This window comes from Pungitius pungitius, chromosome 7 (assembly GCF_949316345.1).
Source record: "Pungitius pungitius chromosome 7, fPunPun2.1, whole genome shotgun sequence".
Lineage (NCBI taxonomy): Eukaryota > Metazoa > Chordata > Actinopteri > Perciformes > Gasterosteidae > Pungitius > Pungitius pungitius.
Genome location: NC_084906.1, coordinates 18,769,901 through 18,780,483, shown reverse-complemented (window position 1 = coordinate 18,780,483; position 10,583 = coordinate 18,769,901).

Genomic DNA, 10,583 nt, shown 5'->3' with positions numbered 1-10,583 from the left:
CGAGGTCGTTATCAACCTGGAGGCTCAACACTGTCCTCCAGGTTGTTAGTCATCATTGCATAGAAATGAAAAAATAATAAATGTGTTTGCATCGAGGATATTAAACACAGCAATAGTCAATAAGATCACGTTCTAACTGGTGATACAATTCCCGTCAATGAAGACTCTCAAGTGGACTCACATGGCGACAAGGATGGGAAGACTCACGCTCCTTCAGGCCTCCTCACACATCTTTTACATTTCAGCGCTGCTTCTTCTGGGTTTTTTTTTTTTTTCAGACAGCATCAATCGGCGCCGGAGGCAGAGCAGCAGAGTCACATCCAGGTGAAAATGGAGGCTGCGCCGTGTTTAGTCCCATCTGCGGTTTGCGTTGTCTTCAAAAGACACATTGGATCAGTGCGGTGCTGCAGTCTCAGGACATATGTGTGTGTGTGGGAATGGTTTGGGGTGTGTGTGAGCGTGTGTGTGTGAGCGTGTGTGCGCGCGCGCGGAGGCACTCTCCGAGGGAAAAATGTAAAAAACAGAGATGATACACAGATTATTCTTTTTGTCACAGGATCTGAACGTTGCTGCTGGTTATTGCATTTTTAAACCCAAAAGGATGTGCGCAGCGGAAGCCTGTGGTACAATAACCTTCATGAATGTCATCACCCCCCCCCCCCACCCCACACACACACACACACACACCCCAAACCATTCCCAGGTTAAGCCTTTGCTGTGAAGTAAATGACACCATGTTGCTGGGCTGAGTAGCTCTGTGCAGCTTCACAATCATACACAGCGCAGTAATCATCAGTGTGCCCCCCCCCCCCCCCCCCCTCCCCACGCTGGAAGTGCACTCCGGGTCCTCGGGCTGAATATTTTCAAGTATTTCTGCAGTAGGTTTTTGATGAATGCATTATGCATAACATGAAGTAAATGCACCTGCCTGCGCAGGTTGAAAAAGCCGTACATCAACTGGCTAGGGGGGGGGGGGGGGGGGGGGGGCTCCAGTCCATTTTTCAAATTGAAAGTACTGCGTTCTCCGCGTGGGTGTGAGGGCCTGAGGCAGAGAGCTGAAGCACGGCAGAAGACTAGTGCGAGTACGGCCATTGCAGCCGTGTAGTCATGGTACGTTTCACGTGGGATTCATACGTTTAGTCCACAGTCTTCTGAGGGATTTATTGCTTTGGACCCGAAACAATTCTGCAGACTGTTGATCCCTTGTACAAGTTCATTTCAATCATTCTCATCCAGCATTATTCGTTTATACTCAAAACTACTCTGCCGGGTGTATCCACATATCAATGTGCTGTTTATACAGATGGAAATATGATGAAATGTCAGAAATGAAAGGGTTCGATCTACTCAAAGCAACACCAGTGTTGCAGTGTTTGTTTAGAGTAAATCACAAAAGCCACTACAAAAGTTAGTCATCACAAGTTGAATATAATCAGCATTACAGTGCGTGTCAACTGACCTTTATCCACACTGACATTTAACATCACAGCCTCCAAAAGGGCCGTCAACACACTCCCATTATTAACACAACACAAAGGGCAAAAACCAACATCATGAGCTCATTACATGTTTTTTTACTGAAGCGTCTCTGCTCCGAGCGTAAAACATCGGACCACAACACGCTTTGATCAGACACCATTAGCAAAGATTCACCAAACTCACACATACACACACAGAACAACAGGCTAATGGCCTCAGGCATCTTAAAGCAGCTTAATGCACACCCACTCCCTCAGAACAAAACGCAAAACAATGAGGAGAGACGCAGACTTCTGTGAATGGAGGACAAAGAGACGAACACCAGCGGGATCTGCAACACGCCTACTAAAAAAATCTCTCAAAACGTGAGCCTGACAGAATTTCGGAGAGCGAGTGGGTGAGTGGGACAGTTTGAGAGCATCTCAGGGAGCAACGGCAGCGCGTTCATTTATGAAATGCAGAGTAAATGTGATCCAAGGGACTTTTATGCTTGATGTTTATTTTTTGTAAATCATACAAAACATGCAAGTTTTAGTGTTTCAAGGATCCAGTATGCACAAATATTTAAAATCCCTCCTTTGGAATAGGTATGACATTTCTATTGCATGCGGTTACCCAGTGGGCATAAGGGACGAGCTGTGGATAAACAACACGATCCATATCGTAGGTGTGAGAGATCAGGTGCACTTTGACTGGTGCTAATCATTGATTAGCGCCAGTCAAAGTGCCATTCACATGACACCTCGATATATTAACACATGAGACGTGAAAGGGTGAGCGTTGACGTCGTTGACCATCCGTGTGTGTGTGTGTGTGTGTGTGTGTGTGTGTGTGTGTGTGTGTGTGAGCCTCACAGCGAGTGCCGCGCTCAGCCCATCTGGCCCTTAGCTGCTGCTGGACCGGCCGGCCCGCTTGCAGCTGTGAACCAATGACGACAAGAGCGATCACACAATTACCCCCCCCCCCCAAGTGTGCACGCGCCTGTGTGTGTTTGTGTGTGTGCGTGAGGAGCAGTGTTAGATCTTCACTGCCGCACTGGCAGAAAAGGTCTGCGTGAGTAATCATCATCTGGCGGCTTCGGGCCTCCCTGCGCAGGGCTGCGGCGACCTCGGAGGTGTCACGTGTGCTTCACTAACGGCGCAGGCAGCGCATTCGTCCCGCCACGGAGACGTGTACCGGCACAAACCCAAACCCAAAGCAACGCGGCGTCTGTGCTTTTAGCGTAGCGACTCAAAGTGTGCGAGCAGTTGTTTGTCGTCGTTTTGTTCTTTCAACCTTCCTTCCTAAAAGGATGTGTCGACTGGAAGGTAAGTCGTCAGGCAGAGGCGGGGTGAGTAATAATAAGCTGGTGCTCCTGTGCTTGCGTGACACCTTATAAAGCGTGTGTGTGCAGGCCGGCACGCCGCCATGGGACCAAAGGTCGGTGACTCACCGGAGCGCCGCCCGAGCAAAAGAAAACAGAGTGAATCAGGGCAGGGAAGCGACTGGACCGGGCGGAGGAGAAGAGAGGAAGGGGTGGGGGGGGGCAGGATGGAGGTCCACAGCACAGGGGGGGGGGAGCAGAGCTGTTTGAGCAGAGAGTTGGAGGACGAGGCAAAGACGCCCCGCCCCCGAGGACTGGAACCCGTGGGGAGCGAGGGACCGATGAAGTGACTGCAGAGAGGAAGAGACCAAAGGGGGGGGGGGGGGGGGGGGGCCCTGCAGCAGCTTCTGACCCCTCGCATTATGTCAGGCTGCCTTGCAAGGCGCCGCCGACAGAACAAGAGGAGCAAATAGATTTTAGCACTAATGCGGAAGCTCTGATTTCAAATTTGGCATTTTTAAATATCAGTAGAAGATTTCGAATTAAAAGGGGAAACAAATAACAGTGTGAATGTGTGAATAAATTCGACACTTTTACATGTCATTTCAAGTTTGACTTGCGCTGAAAAAGATAATCGTGTCAGGGACACACACACACACACACACTCACACACACACGCACACACTCACACAAACGGAGACCCGCAGCCGCACGAGGACACGCTCGTGACAGACCAGTGATTAGACACGGGCATATGAATAGTATTTCAACCCCCGCGCCGCGCCCCCCCACAGACCCAGAGCCGTGCAGCCAGCCTCAATGGAGTGTTGAATAATTGATTGCTGCCTGGCAATAAGAAGGCAGCCGGTCTGAAAGCTGTTCATGGGGCATGTGACCGGGCTGAGGCAGCGTGGGAACTTCAGGACTTAACCCAACCCCGCAGATGAAAGTACCCACCAAGACTGACTTAGTTAAGTGAATGTTTACTTTAAACAAAAGGGGATGGTTGAGGTGCATGCCAGAGGGGGTGGGGGGGGGGGGGGTATACAGTGCCGAGCGTCTGCTATCACACGGAGGAAGAAAAAAAACACCAACAGAAATGAGATGGTCCACAAAACATGGCCGCCACCCAAGAATAATACACGAGAGGTTATCTGTCACGTAAAGCTTTTAGCTGAAGTTAAAAATCAGTCACAGATTTGTGCCTCAATGCAGCTGAGGTTGGAAGAACTGAAGGAGGAAGAGGAGGAAGAGGAGGAGGAAGAGGAGGAAGCGACATACAGTAGGCCGCAGGAACGTTAAGACGATGGAAGCAACAGAACAACAAGCCCCAGTAAGCAGCAAAGCAACTTGTACTTAATTACCCAATGTCACGTCAAAAACTATTTGTCCAGTGGTTTGACTTGCAGCTCCAGGTCATCATCATCATCCTCACCATCATCATCATCATCATCCTTGCCTCTCTTTCTCTCTTTCTCTCAATAAAAACCAGTCTGAGCAGACCGCTGTGGCATCTATGAGTTTGACAAATTGCTGGCGCGTGACGCATAAGTGACTTCATCTGCACGCCGTTGACTTTGGACTTTCTTTATTCACAGGGGGGGGGGGGGGGGGTGTCAACAAAAGGGTTTAGTGGGTTCAAATGAGGAGATGGTTGATGATTGATTGTTTATTTTATATCTGTAGTAATCTAAAATGTTATTTGTTCGCCTCAACTCAACGGGGATTTGGACAGTTATTTCTTTTTTACAGAATCTACAACATCACGGATTAAAAACTGGATGCCGGTTATTTCCCAGTAATGTTCATTGGTTCCTGCTTTTAGTCCTCAGATTAACAGTCAGGTTTTCCATGGAGCAAATTTCCTCACATTTCAACCAGCTCCTCGTGACGACCTTCTTACGTCCCAGAGTCGGCATTTTCCAATCGTTTCATTCAATGTAGAGTTCTGTTGCTCAGTTGATTGAATTTTTCCCTTCTCCCGAGGCTCTCGGGGTACCGTCCCCTTGCTCGTGACCTCCTGGGCGTTGATGATGATGATGGTGAGGATGATTGATTCTTCTAGGAGCCTAACGCTTTTTGCTGCAGCACTCTTTACTGATCCAAAGTGTAAAGGTCATTATTTAAAACCAAATACAGTAGTGCTGCAGCGATATATCCTTCCCTACACATTCTATTCTCCAGAGATCCCCGAAAAAAATCACACCATAATCTCCTAAATATGTTTTCAATGGCAATGTTCAAACAAAGCCACTTGTTCCAGACTATAGATTTAATGGATCATCCACTCCTACCGTCAGCACCGCAGTCTACAAGTTGTATGACCAGTAGAACTCAAAAACAAGGTTGAACTGAGGGAGCAAATGCGCAATGACTCCTGCAGGCCGTCCTCCGATAGATCTGCATCTGCATCTCCAACGTGCCAAGAAGAAGAAGAAGAAGAAGAAGAAGAAGAGGCAGAGTTTAGACCAACAGTGTAGACTTACTGGCCCGGGAGGATCCTTTGCTCCCATTCAATCAGACCGTAATGACAGAACAGTCTGTAGCTGTCACCCAGAGAAACGCACTAGGGGCCCCCCCCCTGATGAATCCACCCCCTTCCTCTTCTTCCTCTTCTTCTTCTTCTTCTTCTCTGTTCTCCTGTTCAAATCTCACATCCAATCTGTCTCTTTGTGTTTTTCCCCAGTCAGTTTAAACAAATGGACCGTCCAATACGGAGGAGGAGAGAGCGGCGTCAAGGTCAAGTCAGGATGAATCCCTGAAGGAAAGGAAAGGAAGGTGTCATGAAGGGAGAGAAACAAGCAATGGGGGGGGGGGGGGACTCACTTAACAGGCTGGTTGACTCTAAAAGTGAGCGCGGCTGAGGAACATTGGTGGAAAATGTGATCACAGTTTTCGATTCGAAGCTGTCAGGAGCAAATAAAGAGCGTGTAAAGGCGCAGAGGGGCAGGATTACTGCGCCGATGCGCCCAAACAGCAAGAGAGAGAGAGAGAGAGAGAGAGACTTTGAACCGCTTAACGCCGGAGGGCGGATAAGCCGACAACAACAATGCACGTGTAAAACGGACGGACTAGAAATTTGCAACAGAAAGCTGAATTTTTGTCACAATTTCTGTAGCTGGCGCTCAAATCGGTGAAAGTGAAATGTGATACACGGACGCAGATACAAAACCAGACGTTAACGCACACAGCTGGAGGCAACAATTGCCCATAAAGAAGCTTTCCATCACATCTATTTGAGAACAGGATGCTGCATCAAAATAAAAAAAAGGAACTATCTCATGGGCAAAGCTTTTCATTCCCTGTTAGTTTGGAAACATTTGAGTTAGATCCAGCCAGAGATTAATGAACTGCAGGCCGTAAAAACATAACGAAGGTTGTGCAAAAACATGAATTACAGTAGAATTTATCTCCCTGGTCCTCTTCATCTGTTCTTGTTTACACTTCTGGCACCTTTATTAAATGATAAGCGGTTACGTGTGTGTGTGTGTGTGTGTGTGTGTGTGTTTGTGTGCGAGCGCTGCACATATTTTAATGTGGCATCAGATCAGTGAGTTCACACAATAGCCTCCCACGTCCGCGTGCAGATGGAGGCAGTGCAGCGGCTGGTGGGCGGATTACAAAACTCTGGGGTGATGTTTCTCTTTGTTGCGGCGTCCGGCCGGTTTTAACGGCTCAGACGAGAAGAAATCAAAATCACTTCACACGATGCGAGCGAACGAACTATGGTGGATACAATAAAAAAAAAAACTGGGAAGGAGACATCTTCCACGCACCGGCTTCGCCGAAGTGAATTAAAAATGTTATCAGTAAGTACACATTTCAGAAATGGGATTTTTTTGTTTTTTTATGACTTTCAGGGGGCGGAGGGACCATGTTCTCCTCACAACTTACACAATGTGCTTTTGCAGCTGATGTGCATATATGCCTTTTAAAAAGAGCAGTATGATCGTGCACATATTACAGCAACAGGGGGGGGGGGGGGGGGGGGGGGGATATCTTGCCGGGCCGCTGCTCTGTTTGGCTTTAAGCTCGTTGTTTCTCAGGCCAGGAGAGCAGATTAGGATGGGTGGCCAGTGGAGTTAAGCCCGAGCGCTGCAATGCACCCCCCCCCCCCCCCCCTCCACCCCCATCCCCCCAACAAACGTACAAATGTCAGAGCGGACGGAGCTTACAGGGTGGAAAGACATTGGAAGGCCACCAATGAATCCAGAGTTACGCAATCAGCGAAGGTGCAATAGGCCGCTGCGATGAGTCAACTGAAGATTATGTGCAGCTACTACCAAAGCCCCCCCCCCCCCCCCCCCCTCAAAAGGCTGCTCTTAACCCCCGCCGCCTCCTCCAGGGCCCTTCACAGAGATGACAAATGTCTCTCTCTCTCTCTCTCTCTCTCTTTCAACACGTTGACCTCATCTCCTGATTATTTTTAGAGGCGTCTAGTGGCCTCTGCTTTGCTGCCTCCAGGTATCAGAGGAGTGCTCCATGCTGCAGTTCATCAGTCCTGCTCACGTGCCCCCCGGCTGCTTCATTCTTACGTAAGGACGCCGGAGCGAGTAGCGCATCTAGCTGCCAGGTTCTGTTCCCGCTACTAATTGCACAAGGTTACTCTGATCTCTCTCTCTCGCTCTCTCCTGACAGGCCTCGGTTCACTCTGGATGCTTTAGTCTTTTTAGGTGAGTCGTGATTCACTAAAAATATGGTTGAACTGAGGTGGAAAAATGTCATGGAAAAAAAAGATATATATTATGTCAAAAAATATTGCGTCTAGAAATGTCATGAAAAAAATACCGGAAATTTTAGGTTGAAAAATATTCTGAAAAAAATGGAAACATATGTCAGATGTCAGATCTGACAAGGTGTCAGATGTCAAAATACAATATGAATGTCATGGAAAAAAAGTCCAAAAAGTCCAAACATGATTGATGAAACTTGAGATGAGCAGAAGGTAAAGTCAATTCACCAAACCAAAAACCATCATCACGATGAAGGCACCTTGGCGGAGGAATGTCATTCCTTCGTGTTTCATGTAGTGATGTGAAAAACGTTGCATCACATCCGTTTGGTGCAATAAAGCATGTTTAGTTGGGAGGTGGGGGAGGAGGGGGGGGGGGTCTTCTCATTGTCGCAGAAGCTCGAGTAGACATCGAAGCCGTGGTGCTCCCTGGAACTCATCATTTATTTGTCTTGCTTTTATCCGTGCCCCGAGTTTTCAACCTCAGCCGAGCAAAAGTAACTTTAATGTGCAAAATTGTACATGAAAACAGGCAGATGGGACAGTGTTTGTGCCGTAGTCACGGGGGACATTCATAATTAAATGAGCCGAATCACTGATAACTCATCGCACGAGTTACATTCATTAGGAGTTTACCTTTACCTCCTGTGTGTGTGTGTGTGTGTGTGTGTGTGTGTGTGTGTGTGTGTCTGTGTGTGCAGAGGGAAACGTGCACATTGTGAACAAGGAATCTTCTATCAGAAGAGATGACAAATCCCATTAGTGCCGGTGGGCACATCAAAGATGCAGGATTTCACTTCTTCGCTGTGTGTGTGTGTGTGTGTGTGTGTGTGTGTGTGTGTGTTTGTGTCCTTTCACCAAAAAAAAAAAGGAAGCTTCACACTCTCTGCGTGTTATCACTACTGTCACTCAGCTGGGCTTGGCACACTCTCAAAAACACAACCACACAACGGTGGCAGACCGTGAAGCGGAGGCAACAACGCAGCCAAACAAACAGCCAAAGAAATGCGTAATTTCTGCAAAGATGCACGTGGCTTCAGTGAAATGACCATCGCAGCCCTCGGTCATTCTATTCATCCGTCCTGCATTCTGCAAACCAGCTGAGAAACGAGGGGGGGTGCAGACTTTAAAAAGGCACACAAAAGAAAATCGATCAAAGAACGAGCTGTTTAAATGAACATATAACACCAGGATTTCTTTTTTGGACAAGTACAAACATATATAACATGAAATGGACTAGAGCATGAGAGAAAGTAGTATAGTACACGATATGGTATGTTAACGACGCGCCAGCTAACTGTTACAAACAATGAATAAATCCACCAGCATGGGAGTTGGCTTACGTACCTGCAGTCACATGTGGACCCTTTACATTACTTTTTACTGTAAAAAAGAATGACTGTCAAACCCCAATAGTTCACAGTGAGCTTGTTCACGGAGCTCATCTTCAATCCAGGTGGGATCGTGGAGGAGCTGGTTCCCCAAACGCTGCACCCCTTTAGAAACATGATGAAAGTTTCTCTCCCCAACATCTGAAGCAAAATGCACCGATGCCTGAAGGGAGAAGCACAACCGATAGATGCTCCCGAGGACAGGTGTGAAAAGTCCAACCTTGTGAGGATGGACAACACACTTCCCACTTCTTTAATTTGTTTATTTTTTTAAGCTTTAACGTCATGGCATTTGTGGGGACGGCCTCACTTACATAGGAAAGAGAAATGAGACAAAGATATGAAACCAAAGATTCAACTGACATTGAGAGAACAGGTACGTACCCAAATCAGAGAAGCCTCCGGCCGGTGTGAACAAATTGAACAAGGCTAAGTCGCGGCAAAGCCTCGTGGGGGGGGGGGGGGCGTGCCTCGTGGGGGGGGGGGGGGGCTCTGGATCAGCGCGAGCATCAGCGGCGCCGTGAGCCGGCGACCTCCGCACAGACAAGGACGAGGACAATCACACGCGGCGGCAAAGCCTCTAAATCCGGCCGCTGTGATGGAGGAGCGGCGTGAGACGTTGTACATCATCCAGATGAGGAGCTGAGGTGATGCTGCCCGGGTGGTAGTGGGCGGGGGGGGGGGGGGATACTCTGGCCTGTGATAGGTTAGAAATAATTAAATTCTAAAAAGAATTTTTAAATGAACAAATTCTCCTGTCCCCGATCAGGTAAGAAAAAGGGAGGTGGTGCAATTTGAAAAGGCCCTGCATAACCCCCCCCCCCCCCGGGCTCCCTCCCTCCCTCCCTCCCTGCATCTAAACTGATCACCGCGACAAACGGCTCCACATCCAGCTCCCCCCCCCCCCTCCCCCTGCAGAACAACAAGGCCTCTGCTCCACTCCCTGCACGACACGCAGTCAGCCTCTGTTCTGCAGCACACCTGGGTCTCTGCACGGCATTTACCCCCCCCCCCCCCCTCCCCTCCCTTATCCCAGACACAGTGTTTCACCCCGCTTGCAGAGAAAAGGCAAAGACGAAGCTTTCTGGGGTTTCAAAGCAGTTCCCCAGCTGGGTACAAACACCAGAGAGAGAGAGGGGGGGGGGGGGTCGATGCTGAAGCAGCCTTTACCCTTCAAACGTTCAGACAGCCATGAGAGCCCCCAGAGACCATCACTTCCTTTTCTGTATCCAGCTCTCTCTCTCTCACACACACACACACACACACCAAAGTGCACTCGGCGGCACGTTCACCTGAGCGTCAGGAGGTTGAAGGGGGGGGGAAAGGGAGGACTCAAAGTTCACCTTCAGAACCACTTCAAGTGTTTCCAGGCATTATTCGGATGTGGCGGGTGTCGACAAACTGAATCACTTCCTCGAATCTGGTCTTTTTTAACTCCAAACACGAGCACCGGGAGCCGAAAAATTAACTCCAACAACTCACAGAGCCATGAACTCTGCTGTCGTCAAATGTTTGTGGAGGTGAAATGTTTGACTTTCACAGACATTGAATCAGTGAGGTGTAAACAAAACGCATGTGATTCAGAAGGATCATCGAGCTCCTTTAAACCCTTTATGATTACGGTGGGATGTTTACTACCCCAGTATTTGGATCGCTCTACAGGCGGTGGAGTCTCCTC